This window comes from Mustelus asterias, chromosome 6 (genome assembly GCF_964213995.1).
Source record: "Mustelus asterias chromosome 6, sMusAst1.hap1.1, whole genome shotgun sequence".
Taxonomy (NCBI): domain Eukaryota; kingdom Metazoa; phylum Chordata; class Chondrichthyes; order Carcharhiniformes; family Triakidae; genus Mustelus; species Mustelus asterias.
In genome coordinates this window covers 41,261,904-41,278,445 of record NC_135806.1, presented here as the reverse complement: position 1 = coordinate 41,278,445, position 16,542 = coordinate 41,261,904, and positions in this window count along the sequence as shown.

The window sequence follows — 16,542 nt, the reverse complement described above, 5'->3', positions numbered from 1 at the left end:
GGTTTGATGTTGTATGCCATCTTCCCAGCCCTGTTTTGCTGGCAGGATTGGCTTCACGCACAGATGCTTTGCATGACATTAGCCAGGCTGGGATGACCTTTCCTGCTTCCCAGTTGCTTCCCCCCTCTTGCTGATAAGAATCATTCAGGGCCCCCATCAATGGGGAACAGCCACCATAGCCACGCTGGGGGGATTGGAGGGTGTTAAAGCCCTCGAGTGGTCAGGGGCTTGGCTAAGCAATGTCCACAGGGCACCATATCTGTGCCAGGGACAGTGCCAAAGGGATGGGGCCTGAGTGGGGTTGGAACTATTATGGGGGGGAGAAGCAAGTGGAGAGTTTTGCAGGGGAGCTCTGCCGGGGGAGTTGGGGGGGATATACAAGGGGGGTGATCGGCCGGGGGGTTAGATTATGAACCAACACAAGCCCAGACCAGGATTCCAAATCTATTGACAATGAAGTCTGTTGTCAGGCAGGTAGGTTTCATGCTTCAGTGGAATTGGGTTATGATGTACAGAGGGATAGTCCAGTATTCACTTGGTAGAAAGCAGTCTTCACAAAGAGGTATTACAGAATCAAACAAATTGTGATAGCAGGAAGATTAGGTAATATTTATGATTTAGAAGTGTTGTTTCAATGGTCATTAGATCCGTTTTGATATTTTTTGAATTTTAATTTCAGAACACGTCTTCTCTCATGACCATAGTTCTGCCCAACATCAAATAACTGCCTTTGGTGTGTATGGTGAGCAGACTGAGAGGTGAGTCAGTCTTTTTAATGAGCATTTCTTCTTGGCTAATTATACTATAGATTCCCCAAACTTGAGTTCTTATGATCTAAGAATTTATGTTTTACACTCTGGGAACAAGTACAGTATCTTGAAGCAACATTGTCTGTTAGAATTAATGTGGAGGCCCTCTATAGTCCTATCAAATCAAATGTAAAAGAACTATACTCTGGATAAAGTAGTTAATAAATATATTTACTCTTAAATACATAGCAAAGTATGTTGGATTCATAGTACAACGATGATACTGCCAGACATTTAAGGAATGCTATTGTCATACATTATACAATTTGTTGGATGATATTCCCAATGAAGGGGGAGTATTTTTCCTTTAAAACTCTTTCCTCACCTCCACAGAATACCTTAATGAACCTGAAGTAATGTTCAAAAGAAGGCAAGAAATTAAATCACTGCATAAAGTTCAATCACTGACTCTCCAGCCTTGACTCTCCAGCCTAGTCTTCTGCTCAATATTTGATCACAACTGGCCTTCCTCCCAGATGTGGAGATGCCGGCGTTGGACTGGGGTAAACACAGTAAGAAGTTTAACAACACCAGGTTAAAGTCCAACAGGTTTATTTGGTAGCAAAAGCCACACAAGCTTTCGGAGCTCTAAGCCCCTTCTTCAGGTGAGTGGGAATTCTGTTCACAAACAGAGCATATAAAGACACAAATTCAATTTACATGAATAATGGTTGGAATGCGAATACTTACAACTAATCAAGTCTTTAAGAAACAAAACAACGTGAGTGGGGAGAGCATCAAGACAGGCTAAAAAGATGTGTATTGTCTCCAGACAAGACAGCCAGTGAAACTCTGCAGGTCTAGGCAACTGTGGGGGTTACAAATAGTGTGACATGAACCCAATATCCCGGTTGAGGCCGTCCTCGTGTGTGCAGAACTTGGCTTTCAGTTTCTGCTCAGCGACTCTGCGCTGTCGTGTGTCGCGAAGGCCGCCTTGGAGAACGCTTACCCGAATATCAGAGGCCGAATGCCCGTGACCGCTGAAGTGCTCCCCAACAGGAAGAGAACAGTCTTGCATGGTGATTGTCAAGCGGTGTTCATTCATCCGTTGTCGCAACGTCTGCATAGTTTCCCCAATGTACCATGCCTTGGGACATCCTTTCTTGCAGCGTATCAGGTAGACAACGTTGACCGAATTGCAAGAGTATGTACCGTGTACCTGGTGGATGGTGTTCTCACGTGAGATGATGGCATCTGTGTCGATGATCCGGCACGTCTTGCAGAGGTTGCTGTGGCAGGGTTGTGTGGTGTCATGGTCACTGTTCTCCTGAAGGCTGGGTAGTTTGCTGCGGACAATGGTCTGTTTGAGGTTGTGCGGTTGTTTGAAGGCAAGAAGTGGGGGTGTGGGGATGGCCTTGGCGAGATGTTCGTCTTCATCAATGACATGTTGAAGGCTCCGGAGGAGATGCCGTAGCTTCTCCGCTCCGGGGAAGTACTGGACAACGAAGGGTACTCTGTCCACTGTGTCTCGCACTTGTCTTCTGAGGAGGTCGGTGCGGTTTTTCGCTGTGGCGCGTTGGAACTGTTGATCAATGAGTCGAGCGCCATATCCTGTTCTTATGAGGGCATCTTTCAGCGTCTGGAGGTGTCTGTTGTGATCTTCGGGAGGCAGTAGAGATCTCCAACACGGGGAGTACGTGGGATGAGAGCACGGAGGGTGTTCTGAAGGTCCGGATCAAAGGTCTTGATCAGAGTGTTGAGTTGACGGGTGTGTTCTTTGGTCGGATCTGCAGGTAACTGTCTGTCGCATCAGACTCACCATAGACTACTCTCCGGAATCGGTTGCATTCTTGGACACACGCATCTCCATTAAGGACGGTCACCTCAGCACCTCACTGTACTGCAAGCCCACGGATAACCTCACGATGCTCCACTTCTCCAGCTTCCACCCTAAACACGTTAAAGAAGCCATCCCCTACGGACAAGCCCTCCGTATACACAGGATCTGCTCGGATGAGGAGGATTGCAACAGACACCTCCAGACGCTGAAAGATGCCCTCATAAGAACAGGATATGGTGCTCGACTCATTGATCAACAGTTCCAACGCGCCACAGCGAAAAACCGCACCGACCTCCTCAGAAGGCAAACACGGGACACAGTGGACAGAGTACCCTTCGTTGTCCAGTACTTCCCCGGAGCGGAGAAGCTACGGCATCTCCTCCGGAGCCTTCAACATGTCTTTGATGAAGACGAACATCTCGCCAAGGCCATCCCCACACCCCCACTTCTTGCCTTCAAACAACCGCACAACCTCAAACAGACCATTGTCCGCAGCAAACTACCCAGCCTTCAGGAGAACAGTGACCATGACACCACACAACCCTGCCACAGCAACCTCTGCAAGACGTGCCGGATCATCGACACAGATGCCATCATCTCACGTGAGAACACCATCCACCAGGTACACGGTACATACTCTTGCAATTCGGCCAACGTTGTCTACCTGATACGCTGCAAGAAAGGATGTCCCAAGGCATGGTACATTGGGGAAACTATGCAGACGCTGCGACAACGGATGAATGAACACCGCTCGACAATCACCAGGCAAGACTGTTCTCTTCCTGTTGGGGAGCACTTCAGCGGTCACGGGCATTTGGCCTCTGATATTCAGGTAAGCGTTCTCCAAGGCGGCCTTCACGACACACGACAGCGCAGAGTCGCTGAGCAGAAACTGATAGCCAAGTTCCGCACACACGAGGACGACCTCAACCGGGATATTGGGTTCATGTCACACTATTTGTAACCCCCACAGTTGCCTAGACCTGCAGAGTTTCACTGGCTGTCTTGTCTGGAGACAATACACATCTTTTTAGCCTGTCTTGATGCTCTCCCCACTCACATTGTTTTGTTTCTTAAAGACTTGATTAGTTGTAAGTATTCGCATTCCAACCATTATTCATGTAAATTGAGTCTGTGTCTTTATATGCTCTGTTTGTGAACAGAATTCCCACTCACCTGAAGAAGGGGCTTAGAGCTCCGAAAGCTTGTGTGGCTTTTGCTACCAAATAAACCTGTTGGACTTTAACCTGGTGTTGTTAAACTTCTTACTGTGCTTCCTCCCAGATGCAGGATTGTCACTTGGGGCAAAAGCCTCCAGTTCATGGATCACGTTTTGCTTTCAAGATGACTTTTAAGGTGACTGTGATAATACAACCAGCCCTAAAACAGAAATCACAGTTGAACCTTTTTAGCTAGTTTTAGATGAAACATCTGTACACAGTACTTCATTTACAGACTTGAAACATCCCTTCGTACCAATGCTATCAAAATACCAGATGAGACTATTGGCTAACAATTCAGAATAGGATGGCAATTTTTCTAATTAATCACACCAACAGTGGCTATTTGTATTGCTGATGGCCACATTAATTAGAAATCCACAGATTAACATGCAGATCAAAGGAACACAATACTCTTTGCACAGCTGCCTGACATTCTAAACAAACCACCATCCGTTTTTATCTGAACTATCATTTCTGCTACTCACACTCATTATCACCATCATCGTCATGATCATTCAGGAACTGTCAGAGCTTCTCTAACTGTCCTCTTTAAGGCAGGAATCTGAAACCTGATGTGTGTTGTACTGTCCGCACTCTCTCTTTCATTGATTAGTTCTGTGCCGTTGTTCTACTTCAACATTAGTTCATGCATTTGTTGGTGTTTCCGCCATCAGGGCTCTGGCTGCAGATGCTCATCTATCTGAATTTGGTCTCAGAATGTGGGATAACGTGGGTGATATTAGATTGGCTGCCTATCCAGTAGAAGAGATGGTGGCATTTCACTGGGCCATGGGTTCAAATCCCACCATGGCAACTGGTGGAATTTAAATTCAATTAATAAATTTAACTGAGTAATCAGGACAAATTCTGGAATGAAAACTAGTTTCAGTAATGGTGACCATGAAACTATCATCAATTGTCATTACAAACCCATCTAGTTCACTAATGTCCTTTAGGGAAGGAAATCTGCCATCCTCACCTGGCCTGTCCTACATGTGACACCTGATCCATATCAATGTGGTTGACTCTTAACTGCCCTCAAAGGGCAATTACGGATGGGCAACAAATGTTGTCATTGTTAGTGGTGCCCACATTCCATGTAAGACTAAATTTTACAGAACAGAGTATTGGGCGCTGTGTATAATGAGCATCTGATCTGAAATAAGTAGCACCGTCTACAATAGTTACAGTGACAAGTTTTAACATTTGACCTGACAATAAATGATAACATTTGTGTGTATGTGTGTGATATGTATTTTAATTGTGTGTATTTGTGCTTGTATAATCAAGTATCTGCACTTTCTGATCTTGCCTTCAAGCCTAATGGGTGCGATTTATTTAAAATTACCAAGATCAAAATGTTTGTCACTGATGAGAAGTTGGATCTACCTACAAAGCTAGCACTGTAATGGCATCTCCCAGAAAGGGTTACGTGAGCCAGGCAGACAGTACCAACTAGGGCCCAGGGCTTTAGAAAATGCTGACACCGGGTTCGCTGCAACATGTGATTCAGCTCCAGTCGAATGGACAAACCCAAGCTTCCTGACACGACATGGCAAATGCATAAAGCGTTTATCACCATGACACGTTCAGGCTTGAGATAGAGTTTTATCATTAATACAGTGCTGGAGACAAGTGTACCCGTAGACAGGTTTAAATCAAAACCTCTTTACTAACACGCTGTACGAGAGTTCCTTTTGGCTTACAAGTGACCTCACTGATTGCAGGAACCCAGTTTTAATCCAGCCATATATCAGCTCCAGCAAGGTCATTTTTCAAATCAACAGAATCCTTCTGTTACAATAGGGACCAACATTTCCATTCAGAGCATTAATGTATGGCAATTTAAGCAGGCTGACAGCTGGTCACTTTAAGCTGCACTGGGTCTAACTGCAGACCGTTTGCTTTTCCTACCTGACATAATTCTGAGGAGTGACGGCTGGTAACAGAGTAATAGAAGGAGTTTATAATTTTTTAAAAAAGTTTAGTATGCCTGGAGATTTGAAGAGTTTTAAAAACTAGCAAAGGGTGACCAAGAAATTGATAAAGAAGGAGAATATATAATCTGAGAGTAAATTAGGAAGAAATATAAAATAAAAGCAGAAACATTGGAAATACTCAGAAGGGCAAGCAGCAGCTGTAGAGATAGAAACTCTCCAGTTCAGAATTAACGACTGGGATTTAGTGCTGGTGGCAGGAATCCCATTGACAAGACCAAAAGCTGGCACAAGGGCAAACGCACTTCAGCAATCAGTAGGGCCCGCCCAGACGGCATTTCGTCAGCAGAAGACAATTAATTGGCTGTCGCCAGGGCCACCACCTCTATTTGGTATGTCCCTAAGAGTCGCTCTCCAATTGGAGGGCCAGCAACTCAGGAGCACCACCTGGAGTGGTGGCGACTGCTGGGACTGCTCCTGGAGGAAAATGGCACTGCAATAGACATGCAGCCTAACAACCAGGTGGGTGGGGGTACAGGGATAGTCAGCCAGGCCCTGACAATGTGGTGGGGAGTTGGTTAGGATATGTGGCACCAAGTGCAAGAACCACCCCCCCCCCCCCCCCCCACCCCACCCCACCCCGCCCACTCCTATCCCAGGAGCCTGCCAGGAGGCCATCAAGGATTATCTGGCAGCCTCCCCATTGGAGACCTGATCCACTGGTAAAATCCACTGGTAAAATGCCAGTGGAGGTGAGAAGAGGCCCTTAACTGGCGACTTCCATTGGTCTCTGAGCAGGTGAGCTATCTGCCATTGTCTCTGCTGCTGAAAAGATGGCAAGGTGGTAGGAAGACTACAGGCACATCAATCCCCACCTCCCTTGTCAGTTGACGGGCCCTAACATCCCAGCCTATTTCCAGAGGGCAGGTAAAATCCAGGCCCACACTTCAAATTGATGAGCTTTTGTCAGAACTGGAAGTACTCAGAGCTGTAAGAAGTCCCACACAAAGTATAGAAAAGAGGGATGGAATGGGCAGGAAAGAATGATGGGGGAAATCTGTGATAGATTGGAAGACAGGAAAGATGAAATTACAAAGGGGTAATAGTGCAAAGCGAAAAGAGAGATAGTAATAGGGGAAGCAAAGGAACAAAAGATATGACTTGATGGTATAAATGGGAAAACAACATCATGAACAGCAACCGCTGTCTAAAAGCAAGAAAAAAATGGGAACAGAGGTTAAGATCTGAAATTGTTGACTCAACGTTGGGGGGGGGGGAATCAAAAGGTTTCGGTACGTCCGGGATCTCCCGGCTGGAAGGCCTGGCATGGGCTCGAGTCCTCCCTCATCCCTTGGGGTGGCTAGAGGCCCCAGGGACACTCCATAGATCATCAGGGTAGCTATACTGAGCTCCAGAAGCTCCAGCATCACCTGGCTCTGCCAGTCCTGGAGGCCCAGATGCATCTGCCCCATGATCTGTGATCCCTCAGTCCTGGCCGTCTGAGATTGGGCCAAGCTCTAGATCCCCTCCGTTAGAGTATTCTGTGAGCGAGCCAGGCTTTGGAGCCCGTCAGCATTAACCCTCTGAGTTTGGGCTAAGTTGTTGAGGTTCACAACCAAGGCCTGCTGAGTCTCCAGAATGCCAGCGAGAGTTCCAGCCATGGCCAGCAGTGTCTCCCACATGCCGCTGACATCCATGGCCATGGAACGATGTGCCTCCTGGATACAGGCAACACCCTCGCCTGGCCCGCTGTGTCTCCAGGATGGCCTGGACCCTGTCACCCATGAGGACAAATCCCTGATTAAAGTCCAACAGGTTTATTTGGTAGCAAAAGCCACTAGCTTTCGGAGCGCTGCTCCTTCGTCAGGTAAGTGGGAGTTCTGTTCATAACAGGGCATATAAAGACACAAACTCCTCAATTTACAAAATAATGGTTGGAATGCGAGTCTTTACAGGTAATCAAGTCTTAAAGGTACAGACAATGTGATTGGAGAGAGGGTTAAGCAAAGGTTAAAGAGATGTGTATTGTCTCCAGCCAGGACAGTTAGTGAGATTTTGCAAGCCCAGGCAAGTCGTGGGGGTTACAGATAGTGTGACATGAATCCAAGATCCCGGTTGAGGCCCTCCTCATGCGTGCGGAACTTGGCTATCAGTCTCTGCTCAGCAACTCTGCGTTGTCTTGTGTCATGAAGGCCGCCTTGAAGAACGCTTACCCGAAGATCAGAGGCCGAATGCCCGTGACCGCTGAAGTGTTCCCCAACAGGAAGAGAACACTCTTGCCTGGTGATTGTTGAGCGGTGTCCATTCATCCGTTGTCGTAGCGTCTGCATGGTCTCCCCAATGTACCATGCCTCGGGACATCCTTTCCTGCAGCGTATCAGGTAGACAATGTTGGCCAAGTTGCAAGAGTATGTCCGTGTACCTTGTGGATGGTGTTCTCACGTGAGATGATGGCATCCGTGTCGATGATCCGGCACGTCTTGCAGAGGTTGCTGTGGCAGGGCTGTGTGGTGTCATGGTCACTGTTCTCCTGAAGGCTGGATAGTTTGCTGCGGACAACGGTCTGTTTGAGGTTGTGCGGTTGTTTGAAGGCAATAAGTGGGGGTGTGGGGATGGCCTTGGCGAGATGTTCGTCTTCATCAATGGCATGTTGAAGGCTCTGGAGAAGGTGTCGTAGCTTCTCCGCTCCGGGGAAGTACTGGACGACGAAGGGTACTCTGTCCGCCGTGTCCCGTGTTTGTCTTCCGAGGAAGACAAAACAATGTGTGTGTGTGTTGTGCGCGTGAATGTGTGGGTCCATGTGTGTCTTCCGAGGAGGTCGCTGCGGTTTTTCGCTGTGGCGCGTCCTTAATTAAGGACACACTCCTTAATGGACACCTAGAAATTTGAAGCTCTCAACCTTTTCTACTTCATCCCCATTGATGTTGACAGGGGCATGTTCTCCTTTATGCTTCCTGAAGTCGATGACAATCTTCTTTGTTTTGTCGACATTGAGGGAGAGATTATTGTTGCCGCACCAGTTCACCAGATTCTCTGTCTTATTCCTGTACTTTTCTCGTCGTTGTTTGAGATCCGACCCACTACGGTGCCATCAGCAAATTTGAAAATCAAATTGGAGGGGAAGTTGGCCACACAGTTGTGGGTATATAAGGAGTATAGTAGGGGGCTGAGAACGCACCCTTGTAGGGCACCGGTGTTGAGGATGATCGTGGAGAAGGTGTTGTTGCCTGTCCTTACTGATTGTGGTCTGTAAGTTCAGGAGAGATGAGATAAAAGGGCTGACATTCTATCTCCTGCACTAGCTCAAGATGGTACAGTGGGAAAGGGAGGAGGTGTTGAGGGTGATTGAAGACTGGGCTAGGGTGTTAAGGAGAGAACAGTCCCTTCAGAATGCTGAATCCATTGTTCTTCTCCTTTTCCTTCCCACACTGAACTTCTTCAAATTGTATCTTTGGATTTCCCATTAAATACTGGAGTGGAGATCATGTCATGTGACCCCCTCATTATCCCACTGCTGTGCGATTTTTGATTTGATTTGATTTATTATCACATGTATTAGTTTGCAGTGAAAAGTATTGTTTCTTGCGCGCTATACGGACAAAGCATACCGTACTTAGAGAAGGAAACGAGTGAGTGCAGAATGTAGTGTTACAGTCATAGCTAGGGTGTTGAGAAAGATCAATGTAATACGAGGTAGGTCCATTCAAAAGTCTGGTGGTGGCAGGGAAGAAGCTGTTCTTGGGTCGGTTGGTATGTGACCTCAGACTTTTGTATCTTTTTCCCAATGGAAGAAGGCGGAAGAGAGAATGTCCAGGGTGTGTGGGGCCCTTGATTATGCTGGCTGTTTTTCCAAGGCAACGAGAAGTGTAGACAGAGTTACTGGATGGGAGGCTGGTTTGCGTGATGGACTGAGCTTTGTTCATGACCCTTTGTAGTTTTTTGTTGTTTTGGACAGAGCAGGAGCCATACCAAGCTGTGATACAACCAGAAAAAATACTTTCTATGGTGCATCTGTAAAAGTTGGTGAGAGTCGTAGCGAACATGACAAATTTCCGTAGCTTCCTGAGAAAGTAGAGGCGTTGGTGGGCTTTCTTAACTATAGCATCAGCATGGAGGAACCAGGATAGGTTTTTGGTGATCTGTACACTTAGAAACTTAAAGCTCTCGACCTTTTCCACTTCGTCCCTATTGATATAGACAGGGGCATATCCTCCGCTACGCTTCCTGAAGTTGATGACTATCTCCTTCGTTTTGTTGACATTGAGGGAGAGATTATTGTCGTCGCATCAGCTCACCAGATTCTCTATCTCTTTCCTGTACTCTATCTCATCATTGTTTAAGATCCGACCCACTATGGTGGTGTCATCAGCAAATTTGAAAATCAAGTTGGAGGGAAATTTGGCCACATAGTCATAGGTGTATAAGGAGTATAGTAGGGGGCTGAGGACACAGTTTTGTGGGGCATTGGTGTTGAGGATGATCGTGGAGGAGGTGTTGTTGCCTATCCTTACTGATTGCGGTCTGTGGGTTAGGAAGTCTAGGATCCAGTTGCAGAGAGAGGAGCTGAGCCCCAGGCCACGGAGTTTGGAGATGAATTTTGTAGGAATAATTGTGTTGAAGGCTGAGCTGTAGTCAATAAATAGGAGTCTGACTAACCTTTCGAAGCACTTCATAATGATGGATGTCAGAGCAACCGGACGATAGTCATTAAGACACGCTGCCTGGCTTTTCTTTGGTACCAGGATGATGGTCGCCTTCTTGAAGCAGATAGGGACCTCAGATTGGTGTAAAGTGAGGTTAAAGATGTCCGTGAATACCCCCGCAAGCTGGTCCCGCAGGATCTGAGTGCTCATCTGAGTACCCCATCCGAGTCAGTCGCTTTCCGTTTTCGAGAGGACTGCTCTGTCATCTGCGATGGTGACATTGATGACACTGCGATGGTGACATTGATGACACTGCGATGGTGACATTGATGACACTGCGATGGTGCGATTAACACCAAACCTGGAAATAAAATGATTATGAGCATAGGTGCCCCATTTCCAATCACCCCGGGATAATATCAGGCCTGATTCATTTTTTTTTTCTCAGTTACCCTCTGTAATAAAATTGACTTCTCTCTAAGATTATACATAAGTCTTTCCTAGTACTTATCCCGCTTGTACAGAATGTCAGTCAATCTGTTTGGTGTATGAATGTGATCTGGTTGGATTGACACCACAAATCAAGATCAGTATTGCTCCATGGAGCTGACGTTCAAGGGCTCAGGGAGGGTGCTGCCCTTGTTAGGCAAGGAGGAGGCTGGGAGTTGAACTCTGATCTAATGGGTTTCCAGTTTAAGATTCGGCTTGCTTTCTAGTGGATGTGGGGAGTGCAACCAGGACTTCCACCCACTCCCATTTCCAGAAGTTGTTCTGAGTAGCTGCCGGGAGCATTCCCAAGGTGGCTCGGCAATTCAGCTGGTTATACTGTCCTTAGAACATAGAACAGTACAGCACAGAACAGGCCCTTCGGCCCACGATGTTGTGCCGAGCTTTATCTGAAACCAAGATCAAGCTATCCCACTCCCTATCATCCCGGTGTGCTCCATGTGCCTATCCAATAACCGCTTAAATGTTCCTAAAGTGTCTGACTCCACTATCACTGCAGCCAGTCCATTCCACACCCCAACCACTCTCTGCGTAAAGAACCTACCTCTGATATCCTTCCTATATCTCCCACCACGAACCCTATAGTTATGCCCCCTTGTAATAGCTCCATCCACCCGAGGAAATAGTCTTTGAACGTTCACTCTTAGTTTCAATCGTACGCAAGCCAACCTTCAGCTGAGAGCTGCTCTGAGTCCTGTTATGGGGTCTAGTAACAGCTCCAGAAAAGGATTCAAAGCCAGTATCCATGTTCTCATTTGAGAACATTTATAAAATTCCTCTGCACTTCTCCACAGGCTGCTGGTGGAGTATGTGATTGGCCTGTGACCAGTCAGGATGGGAAACCGTAGGCCACCTGTCTGTGATTAGAACTTCAGTTTTGGGATTTGAAGCAAGGGTTCAGGTGATGAGAGACAGACGTCCTCTGCTATGTGTCTTGTCGATGGAGTGGGAATCCTACGTTCCAGGGTTTATTGCATCTGCGCCACTCTTCCTGATGATGATGGTGCCTCCTAATGTCACCTGTTGTTGACGTGCTTTGTCAACTTGTTTTTTCTTTCCGGCCTCTCCAAGATAAACCTTTATCTGCATTACCAGAAAGAGCTTTGCTGTAAATGCAATTGGGTGTATGTACAATTTGAAGAAATACAAAACATTTGTTTTTCACCAGCAATCTCCTGAAAACAACAAAAAACCCCTGCCCCCCCCCCCCCCCCCCCCCCTCTAAAACAAAGCTAACAAAAGATCAGCAGAGAACTGCAATTCATTTTACAAATAAACAGCCTCTGGATAAAACGTTTGGGGATGATTCAGTACCAGTCATCATCACGTATTTCTCACATGTTGTGGATATTTTAGTTGACTTATCTTTGTTCAAGTAAAGCTCACAAAGCATTGGGAATTAGCGATCCCTTTGTTCTGCATGTAGTTCAACAGAGTTGTGTTTTTCAGTCAGTCTGTCCATGTGATTCCAATGCAACTGCGGAGATCATTATCATCATCATTATCATCATCACCATCATCATTATACAACCACAATGCCTTGAACAGCTTATGCTTCAGGGAGTTAGAGAAGCTTGGGGTGTTGATATTGTCATATCCAAATGTTATCAGGCCTTGTACATAATATATATGGAAATACATGGACGCTGCGACACAAACAGTCCATTTGGTCCAACCTGCCCCGATCAGCATTTACCCTCCACATGGGCAAATAGTTCTAATCACCACCCTCTTTCCATAACCCTTTTATCCCTTTTCATTCATCTACCTGTCCAACCGAATCTTGAGTGTTGACATCTTCTACCTGAACTACTAACCGTGTGTGTGAACTCCGGCTCTTCCCAACACTCTGTGTAAAGCAGTCTTTCACCCCCTATTCTTTATCTAACATCCAATGCTGTATTTATCGTGCTGCATTCTTGACCCCTCAAACTGTGCTACCAGAAAGAGATTTGCTGAAAAGACAGAAATGTTGCCAAAGCTTTCCATCTTGGACTCATCAGGACAAATGCACGAATACTAAATTTCAAACTATCACAACAATTTATTGTATCAGAGAAAAGGGTGTTGATTGGATAAGGTGTTGCAGTGGAGAAAGTAACTATGTTGTTCTATTAAAAAGAAACAATTTTTCAAGATTCTGTCTATCTTTGTATTTTATCATGTAGTGTAGCATTCTGGTGAACCTGCATGGACTCCTGTCTAAAACCTCATTATCTTTCATATTGTGTGGAGCCCAGTGCTACACACCATACTCCACTTGTCCTCTTATCCATTCCCTGGATCCCTGGACTTGGGGTGCTTTGGTTCCACTGTGTCCAGAAATTCAGAGGAGCTAGAAAAGTTAAAACTTGATTGTAATTAAAAGCAATGAGCTAGGGTGAGTCACTAAACCTCCCTGATCCTGTTACATATTTTGTTGGAAAAATTGCAACATGGGAATCCCTGGTGAGTCTGATTGTAGCAATTCAAAGTTTACAATATGGCTTGTACTGAACACCAGGCATCAAATCCAGCAATAACCGGCATTTATATAGCATCTGTAGCATTCCCAATTCCCAATGTGCTTCGTACAGACTACAGAAGGATACCAAGGCAAAGTGGGTATATTAGGAAGGATAACTAGAAGCTTGGATAAAGGTGTGTGTTTTAAGTATAATCTCAAAGAAAGGGGAATGGAGAGGATTTAGTGAGAGAATTCCGCAGCTTTAGACCGTGGTTGCTGAAGGTATGGCCACCAATGGTAAAGTGAAGAAAGCAGTGAATCTCAGAAGATCAAAGTTGGAGATCCTGCCCATGATGGGTTTGATAGTGGGTGGGAGCAGTTGGAAACACACTGGCCTAAAATCATGGTGTAATTCTCCCAATGGCAGGTGATTCTTTTCGCTGGCTGGTGGCGTAAGTGTCATTTGCATTGATTTGTATCTCATGAATGCTCATTAAATCCTGTCAGGATTTTCAATCGTGTCACGCCAGCACGAAATTATGTTGGTCTAAAACCCGATTGCTGAAGAGGGGCAGGAACAAGGTGGTCCTCAATTCACAAGAGACTTCAAGGTTAGTGTAACAAAGTCTTTCTGCCATACTGCTGCACTGACCCTGATACACTGTTCACCACTCTGCTCGGGAAGACTGGTTCCTGCCTCCATCTCCATCTGACTCATGGACCCTCCTTTGTCACCGAGTCAGATCAGCACAGCGCCTAGGATTGGTGAGCACAAGGGTCTCCTTCCCTCTGGTGCCACACACCAATGTCTATCTGAACAGCACTATGCTGCTGAACTCATGCAACCATCGCAACTAAGGTCCAAAGTTCAACTGGGGGTGGAGTGCGAGATGAGGAGGGATGGGGATGATGGCCTGATGAAGACTAGGAGGGTACAATTTAAAAGGAGGGCTGTGCAAGGAGGGGGGTTGTGGGGGAGGGTGAGAGCTCACAATGGCAGGCAGAGGGTAAAGAGGTAGATGAAAAAATGAACAGTGGAAGACAAAGGGAAGACCGAGGGGAGAGAAGCTGGACCCCAACAAGGCTGCATGAAAAGCTCACAAACATGGAGATTAAAGGTATATCATTTTGTTCGCTGAAAGGGGATACAAGAGGACTCCAGAGATGATGGATCGAGGTCCAAGTGGGGCTTGGTCGCCTCGCAGGCGTTGGCCTCAGGGGTAGGTTTGTTGAATGAAGGAACAGACTTCCTCTTGAGGCTGCTAGCCTTTTCCCTCTGAGTTGCTGACATCCTTCACTGTCTGCTGAACTCAGGTGGGCTGTAGAGGATGATAGGAGTGTGCTGCTCTGGTGTTTAAATATGCCGCCAGAACCTTTGAACCCACCTACTGACGGCGGGCAGACAAAGCAACTGCCGGTCTGCCAGGAGATTCAGAAGGGAGCTCACCTGTGCATAATTAATGAGATTCCAAGCTCAGAATCTGAGGCAGGTTCCCGCCATTCAGGCCAGGGAGCAAGATGCCACCAGAACTGCCTGTCACTGGACTTTCCATCCATAGAGTTCTAAGGAGAGTGATGGTGGTGGTTGTTACGGGACTGGAGAAAGTTACAGGGATAAGCACGGCTAAGGTAATGAAGAGCTTGAAACATGAGGATAAGAATTTTAAATTGGAATTGTTGAGAAATTGCGAGACATGGTAGATCAGAGAGGAAATGAGTGGCTGGTAAACAGGATAACAGAGGTTTAGATGAACTGAGGGTAATGGAATGAGAGGCCAGGAAAGTGTTGGGGTAGTTGAGTTTGGAGATGCTAAAGAAAGAATGTCATTATAAATCCATCATTCATTATCTCAGGATGTCCCAAAGTGGGTCGAGGATAATGAATTACTTTTGAAGTGGAGTCACATATATAAATTCAAGCAGCTAGTGAGCTGAGGAAGAGGCAGAAGTGGACAATGTTATGGGGGTTGGAAGTGAGTGTTTTTTGTGACTGAACTGTATCATGGGGGGGTGGGGCGATTCTCCCCAAAAAAGCGCTGAATTCACAGGGAAAATGGTGTAAATCACGATTGTTTTTTCAGTGGGAGTTCAGACTCGAATCTCTCTCACTCTGCAATGCAGAGGTCACAGTCGGGAATATCATTAAAAGCTCGGGGGGCGGGGCCTATTCACGCTAGATGCTGACAGTTCCGGAACTCTGCGCATGTGAAGTGGTCCCGAACTGTCAGCCTGCAGTTTGCTGGCCAGCCCAGGACCCCGGAATGCTGCCCCTCCCAACATCCCCATGGCCCGATCGCGGCCCCCATAAGCATTCCCAGCCCTGACCACCACCCTCCCCATCCCAGAGCGCCCCGATCTAAAGCCCTCACCCGGTGGACAGTGTCAAGGTGCCCCCTGGGCATGGGCACTTTGCCCCTTGGGCAGTGCCAGGAGGCACAGGCTGGCACTGCCAGGGTGCCCATGCCCAAGGGGCACCACTCCTCCACCACCCGACTCCCTGTGGGGGCCCATTTGCCCCCCTTTCACTCCAGCAGGGTCATCCTGCTAATTCCCCGAAAGTGTGAAGCTGCTCTAAATTCCATCATACTGAAATTGCCGACTGGCAGGGTGGGAGATGCTATCGGGCCCGGAGAATTCAGTCCCGGGTCCGATAATCACAATTAAATAACATTGAAAATAGATTAAAATGACTTACCTGGCATTCCCACCGGTTTCCTGCGTGGTCCTGATTTCCGGAGGTGGGTGACGTGCATGCGTCGGGAACGCATGTGCGAATCCCATAAATGGGCACATGCGCGCATCTCCCGACCGAACCTGCCAAAAAGTTATCAGGTCGGAATGGGAGAATCGCCCCCATGGTGTCTGCAGTTGGTCCGTGTCACACAGAAAAGGCTCGCGGCCCAATTTCAAATGAGGTCCACATCTTTGAGAATGGATCGCACCCAAACCACCAATTTTGCAGCAGAAACTAATATGACAGGTACTTGAAATTCTTCCTAAGAATAAATCTGGAACTTTCTCCCCCAAAAGGCTGTGGATGCTGGAGGTTTGCTGAAGCCTACAAGATAAGTTTAAGTTTATTTATTAGTCACAAGTAGGCTTACATTAACACCGCGATGAAGCCTCTGTGAAAATCCCCTAGTCGCCATACTCCAGCGCCTGTTTGGGTACACTGAAGGAGAATTTAGCATGGCCAA